General features: G+C 29.8%; 1 pseudogene; it reads right to left on the reverse strand.

The window, feature by feature from the left end:
- Nucleotides 1-4059: 4059 nt before the first annotated feature.
- On the reverse strand, nucleotides 4060-7354 carry LOC127093302 (E3 ubiquitin-protein ligase ORTHRUS 2-like; annotated as a pseudogene).
- Between the last annotated feature and the right edge of the window lie 750 nt (nucleotides 7355-8104).

Raw genomic sequence — 8104 nt, forward strand, 5'->3', positions numbered from 1 at the left:
CATTTTCCAGTCCATTCATAAACATAAAATCTCTAATTCTATTACATAATATCACAATATATGGTTTAAATCAAAGGAAGAGACTTTGGAAATTGGCATCCCATCATCGCATCCTCTTAAGCACCCATATGCTCTTATTTGGTCATGCTACAACTACTTCTTTTGTTAAAGACTTAATTTCTCCATTATTACATATTCTGTCCCCATCAAGCATAAGACTGGCGGCACTGCAACTACTATCAAATAAGGAGAAGAATGATCTTTCTCAAATAGTTAGCACAAGGGTGTCATATGCTATCACATACACGAAAATGAAGTCAGATATGTTGCCTAATACCCTAACCTATGAAGCAGGTTCTGGTGCAGGAAGTTGAAAAGCATAAGATTTTGCAAGCTAAAGTCAAAACAAATAAACAATCATGATACAAACCACATAAAACAATTGCACCAACCTAGCACTACAAACCAGTCATTGCAAAACCAACATTTGACAACCTAATGCATCATAACAACAATCATTCGTAAGAAACCTAATTAATTCAAGCGATCAAATGCAAACAACAAGATCAGTTCATGTAATGGCCATATCATTTGATAAAATGCAGAAAATTCAAATGTCATGCAACAAATTCAAATGTCACAAGCATTGCCATTCATCACCACAAGCCAAGTCAAAACCAACATATCCTACTGCAATCAAATCATGTTGGTATTGCGAATAAGCTTCCCGTTGTTGCAATCAACATATCCTCCGTTCGGTTTTGGAGATGAGGGACGGGCTTCCTTGTGAAGAGGAGGATAATTTCAGGTTGCTCATGTTGAACCCGGTTGGAATGGTTAGAAGCTTGGGCTTGAAGCCCAAGCAGTATTCAAACACTACATCCCCTTATTGCTCTCACCCCTATGGCCCATAGTGATTAATCCCCATTAACCATTATTAATTTATTTTTAATTGTAGTTTAATTGGTTTTTAGTTCTATTTTCTTTGCTAATCATGGTTCTGTTTTGTTAATCCAGGTTAGAATTACAAAAGTTCTTGATTTTAAGAATTAGAAATTAATTCATTTTGTTTGATTAGTGTAGTTCATATGGTTAATTAGGATTAGGTAATTAGTTAGAAATTAGGTTTAATCATCTTTTTATATTAGATTTAATTTCTTAATTTTCCATAATTAATTCAGTAGTAGTTTAACCTTGCCATAAGTAGAATTTAGTCATTAGGTTTTGATATTTCTTTTTGTGGATTTTATTTGGATTAATATGATTAATGTTGTTTTTTCCATGATTAGAAATTGGGTTAAATTTTCATTCAATTTGACTTTTGTATGGTGATTTGCATGATCATGTCCATTAGATCCCATTCTTGAATTTGGATCGGGAATTTTCCATTTTGATTCATTTCGATCTTAATTCATGTTTAGGTAGATTTTTAATCCTTAGAATTAATACACTTTAATTGTCCATTTAATCGATTCATTTGGTTTATGATCATTTTGATTAAATTGAAAATCCCATTTCAATTTAGGGGATGGATGTCTTGTATGTCTAATTTCATTTGCCATGATCATATGATAGATCTTTGATTGTTTTTCATTGATTAATCAATTACCTTAGGAACCGATTTTAACCATTGAATATGTTTACATCTATTGTATCATTTTCATCCATTTGACTCGATCTCACGCTAACCCGTTTGTTGTTTTGTGTCCACATGTGATTTTGAGATCCAAGCTCACTCCTAGCTAGTCATGCTCCTAACCCATTCATTATCTTTCAATAACCTTGTATTGTTTGAAGTACCATGCCACTTGTATGCTTTAGGCATGGTACATAGTTTAATAGTTTATAATTTGTATTTTCTTTTCATTCTCTTATGTTGTATTGTGTGGATCCATCCCCCCATTGTGGGTTAAATGTTCCCCCACCCAATGATCATGTAATAGCTTAGATTTATTGCTTTCTAGTTAGTTCACCATGCATGTTAATAACGAAGATAAAAATACAAAACGATAAACAAAGCATTTCGAAAGAAACAAAAGGTACTTGATTCAATGTCAAGTTGTTTTCCGAATAAAACTCACACCATTGCAATGTGAATGCTTGATCCAAAGTCAAGCAACTTACATAACTACCCTTCAGAATTACGATTTCCTCACACGAAAAATGAGTTTCTCGAAAGCGCTACAGCTAAACTTTTAGTGAGAGAAAGTAAAGTAAAAGAATTTTCTAGAGAGACAGTGAGATGTGAAAACTGAAATCATGTTTTTTCTCGATATGAAAATGTGCGGGAAGGGACCTCTATCTATAGGCTAGAGGTTGACACAAAAAAGGAAAAGTTTTTAAAGTCGGTCAATTGATATTATGCACCAATCGATTGATAGACCTAAAATTAATCGATTAGCAAGTTAAAAAGGAAAGCAAATATATTAATTTGTTACTTATCATTAAGATGTTGTCCTACTCTCTTAGGACACATTTTGAATTGACTCAATCGATTGACAAATCCAAAAAATTTCCTAGAACTCTTCTAATAACTCTTAACTCATCTGTCACGTTTTCTAAGCATTTTTAAAATATCTTCTTGAGAAAAATAAGTTTAAAAAATGTTTTAGTGTGTGTGTGATTAGTTGTATACTTTGCAAGAAAATCCTAATGCTTTTATAATATTTATTCACTCAGATGCATTTGGACGGATTTTCCATAACAAAACAAGTAAAATAAATATACATTATTGAAGATTAAAGTATAGTCAAAATTATATAATTTAAAAAAAGTTATATCTTAATTTTTTTAAAGTTATTCAAAATAGCTTTAAGTGATTTTATTAAAATCTTAATATTCACTCGGATGCATTTGGGCGGATTTTCACATACTTCAAGTGTTGTGAGATACTTCTATCTTGTAAACTCTTGCTTGGATTTTAATTTATTTGAGACATGAGTTAAATTTCTTTAATTGCCATCATCACAGAAACCAATTTATCAAGCTTAATTATTTTGGTTGCATCTTTAACCCATTTATACTTTACTTTAGTTGTTATTATCAAAGAATAATTATCATCATAAAAATAATGTTTGTCTATAATGGAATTTTCTTAATTAGTAATCTGCAAAACATGTGATTTCTTAGATGGATTGGAGGATAGATTAATAGATTAAATTTAAAAAATAATTTAAATTCATTTCATAGATAAATTGTATATTCATGCATAAAATAAAAATAAAAATTATAATATTAACTATATTATTGAAACGTGTTTTTTATAATTAATTTTTTAATATAAAAATGTCATCTATATATTAAATGTTTCACTTTTATAATTTTACAAATAATTTTTAATTATTTTAATATTAAAGTAATTTATTAGAATTAAAATAAACTTTACAATGAATTTTTTAAATACATTGGCTAGATTGAACTCATCTATAATATTACAAGATTGAATTCATCGATAATTATATACGGATGGATTGGAAAACAATTTTTCCAGTAGATTAATGAAAAAATAGATTAATAGATCAAATTGAAATTCTAGTTTTTATTCTTCAAATTCACGAAGTTCAATCTCAAAAAAGGTGCCTTGTGATTTGAATTCAGTTTTAAAATCTTAAGTAAGCCTTAAAAGAATATCTTAAAAATTATATAAAAAACTGACAGTAATGTAAAAGAAACGTATGTATCACTTGTATATGAAAATATAACTTGATAGGTATATATTAAAATATAAAATGCTTCAACTCTTTCTTAGGTTTAAAATGACACTTTAGTTAGGCAATATCAAATAAAGTTGGTATTTCCGAGTTTAGTTTGATCATTTTTTTGCATTAAAAATTTATTACATCGTAACTCCAACTTCGACATGAAGTTTGTTAAGCGTCAAGTAAATTCGATTGCGCATTTATTAGCAAAAATAATCAATTCTTAGACTAGATGTTTTGTTTTTGATTTGATTCCTTTTTTTTTACGGAAGAACCCTTGATTAATGAAATTACTCAAGTTTTCTTGTGTAAAACAATACCAATTCCCAAATGTAGTAAATATCTTCTCAAACCTCAACAAGTATAATGCAAATCCAAAAAAAAATCATAATTGCAAGACATTCGTTTCCTTTCCAGTTCCACATCATCAATATGTTTCTCCACCATCTCTAAAGTCTTGGCATCAAAAATCCCTCTGGAGTGATTCTATGATGTCCATCATGTCTGTGTTAAACTATTAAAAACCATAAATAATAATAAAAATAAGACTTTTTTTATCTCACTAAATAATTGAAAGAAAACACATACACTGTTAATAATGTTAAGTATCAAGAGATATGCAACAAAAGAATCAAACATTATCAAATGCATATGTGACCAATATTAAGTATGAAATAATTTCCAACAAAACTTGAAAAATTATTAAATGTAAATAAATTGTCAAAATTGAATACCTAAAGACTTTATAATAAACACTAAATTCCACACTGAATTTCATATTTTCAGATAGGTTTAAAAGGAACATGAATAAGGATAACAACAATCCATTTTTTATTTGGTTGTTGCAAATATAAGTCCTAATACGGAAACTTATAAATCACATTACAAATAATCAATGCAATCCAATGGCTAAAAATAACGCTAAAACTAATAACGCCAACTTCAAAGTGAAATCTCAAGATAAACCATTTATTTTAAAAGAGGTTCAACATTACCTTTAAAATCTTAAGGTAATCCATGATGTCAGTCGAACATGTAGGACATTTCATGATGTTTTTCTTTGGCCGCAAAGCAAATCCACTTTGAGTAACCCTCTCCCTTATATAACTTTGGCTTGAAAACACACATTCCAATCAGACTTTGCAAAAGTTGTGAGCACATGGTGTAGTAAGAGGGGAAGTTAACACCTTGTGGCAGATATTGCAACCAAACTCTACAAAAATATTAACTTAACAAATTCACTACAATATTATTCTTACAACAACAACAACATCTAGTTAAAAAGAAACAAGGTGAATAGTTATCACTAAGGATCTTATACCTTTCAAAAGCTTATCCTTGATTTTTGAGGACACCTTTCTTACTTTTTCCATATCAACTTTTATTTTTGTTTCATCGATAGGATTCACATTCACTAGTTTCTTACTTGGCGGTGGAGGCTTCTTCCATAGCCAGCAACTTTTTCCTCCTAAAATTTAGACAAATGCACATAGTTATAGACCTTATAAGAACTATGACATTTGACTATCATTTGACTGTATGAGCATCAACTCACCCTTTATTCGACTTTCTACTAAGTTTGGCATACAACTTTGAGTATTTCAGATGTAAAGGATTTTTTTTTACAAAAACTTAAACTTAATGATTGTGATTATCATGTCTTATAAAGTATAAAAGTAATGTTTAAGAAAATAAATAAATGTAATAAAAATAACTAAAATAAATCCTTTATGGCATCAAGATCTCTAAGGAAAACATATCAGTAGAAAACACCACTTACATCAAAGCCCCATGATGGATCACCCTTCCTTTCAATAATATCAATTGCATTGTTCAACTCCTCAATTATAGGTAGTGGATAGGGACGATCTTCGGATAATTCACTTCAGATCAACAAAATGAATGTAAGGATCATGTTTTATACCTCTACTCGGATTATTTGTAAAAATACACAAGACGCCAGGAACAAAATTTGCAAATAACCAACCTTGTCCATGGAGCAGGCTCATTGTCACACCTCACAAACAAATATCTACAAACCTTGTGACCCTATGAAAAATATACTTCCAGTCAATAATAAAGTTTGATCAATTGATAATTTATTAGATATTAATCAATGTACTTGCATGCATAAATGGAATGGATAAATCTTACAAACAAGAACCATACTTGCTTTCTAATTTTACGCCACCATTTTTCAATTCTATAAACCCCATCGTATCGCACTCCTGCTTTGGGTGCATAAGAGGAGCGTTTCTTCGTGTGGGACCTGAACCAAATTAATGGATTTACAATCTAAATACCATATAAATTTACACAAATCTATGTAAAAATTCATGACATATTATAAAATTGAAATTTAAAACTAAACTATTAAAGAACAAAATAATTGAATTTATAATAAGACAAACCTTACAACACGAACAGGATAACCTTTTTCGCAACTGAGTCTCAAAGCTTCATTCTTTCTCTCAGATTTTTTTATTAAAGGACTGATTTTTGTTGGTACGTTTGTTACCACTAAGGTCATTTCCACAACTTCCACTATAAAGAAACCAATTACCATGATCTATCTCATCAATGTAATCACCAAATAGAGCAACAGATTGAGCACCATAAACACTCTGACTAGCAATCCTGGAATCATGGGGAAAATGAGCACCCCATTGGATACATTCCATCAAACCCTCCCATGTATAACCAACAAGAACTCCCCTATTTCTTATTGGATCATTCTCAGCAACAATGGGTCCAAAATGATCTTTTGAAATCGTCACAAATATCTTCCCATGAGCAACACTCTCTGATATAGCCATTTGAATGATGGTGTCCAGTTGTGCATTGATTTGTGGATCACTCGCCATGTTTGCTGGAATTTCAGCCCTACAATTTGGGCAATTGTTTTTTCCTTACTTAATCCATTTCTCAAAACACTTCATGCAAAAATTATGCCCGCATAGTGTCTGACACCCCAATAACAACAAATAATAAATTACAATTTTAAAAAATAATTCTAATAAGACCAAATGTTTAATATGTTTCAGTTAAGATCAAATTGTTTAGAGAACCTAACATAAACAAATTTAATTGGGTTGTCCGAAGATTCGATTTCAAGATTTAAATACAATGTCACTAGAAATTGTCAAATAATTAAAATAAAATAAAAATATTTCTTTAATTGTAAAGAGAAAATATAAATAGGGGAAATGGAAGAAACTAACAGTGATAGGCCTCTCAGGCAAGTGCAAGCAGAAAGTGCAGTTAAGCTTACTATAGAAAACGCCATACAAGTCATTATATTTGTTGTTGTTTTCAAAAGGTGGTTTAGGAGATCTATCATAGACTTCATGACTTTTCTTGGCCCTTTCTTCACCAGTGAGTGAAGTATCATTCTCATTGGCGTAGATGGTGGAAACAAGACTACAAGTGATAGGAGGAGCAGATGCATCGGCGACGTGGTTGACATCCACAGGTTGAGAACAATCAGTGCAATTCCAATCGAAGATTTTCAGGGGACGGAGAGGTAAACATGGAACATGCCATGGTGTTGCACAAGTTCTGCAACACACAATTTCACTTTCTAGAGGCCTATGGTTGCAGATCATACAAATGCCATCAGATTTGCAAGGAAGTAGGTTGTTGTGTTGTTGCGCCATTTAGAATAATATGACGTAACTAGTTTGGCTTAGTTATTTCTCTTGGTTATAAAATTTTACGCTCTTTTTCTTTTACCCCACTTTTTATAGTTGTTTTTTTAGACTTCATTCTTATCCCTTCTTTTCATATGTTTTTCTTCTTTATTTATATGTATAAAATTTTACGCTCTTTTTCTTTTCTCCCACTTTTTATAGTTGTTTTTTTATACTTCATTCTTATCCCTTCTTTTTCATATATTTTTCTTCTTTATATAATTTGACTATTTAAGGGAACAATTAATATTACCAATAATAAAGTTGTCCATGTTCATGAACCTGCGAAAAAAAAACTACTCTCATTTATTATATCGGAAAAAAAATTCAAGACAACTTTTGTAAATATGATTTAATTATTATTTACCAATAGTACATATAAATTTCAACCCACATATTTCAAACAAATTTCATCAATTACCATTAATATAATTTTTTTTCTAAATTATTTTAATTTTTAATAGTTTAAAGATTCTACCAATTAATATAGAATTTTTAAAGGTTTAAAGATTATACATATTAATATATAATTTTTAATCATTAAATGGAATATTAAAGTATTAGAAATTTTCAATATTTGTAAAGAAGCTCTATTATAAAATTTTATAACATAAGCTAGAAATTTAGATTTTTGTTGATATCAAATATTAACCAACTACGAACTAAATTTTAACACTAAAGGAGCAAAGGAACAATAGAAAAACAATTACAAAAAGC

This window comes from Lathyrus oleraceus, chromosome 6 (assembly GCF_024323335.1).
Source record: "Lathyrus oleraceus cultivar Zhongwan6 chromosome 6, CAAS_Psat_ZW6_1.0, whole genome shotgun sequence".
Taxonomy (NCBI): Eukaryota; Viridiplantae; Streptophyta; class Magnoliopsida; order Fabales; family Fabaceae; genus Lathyrus; species Lathyrus oleraceus.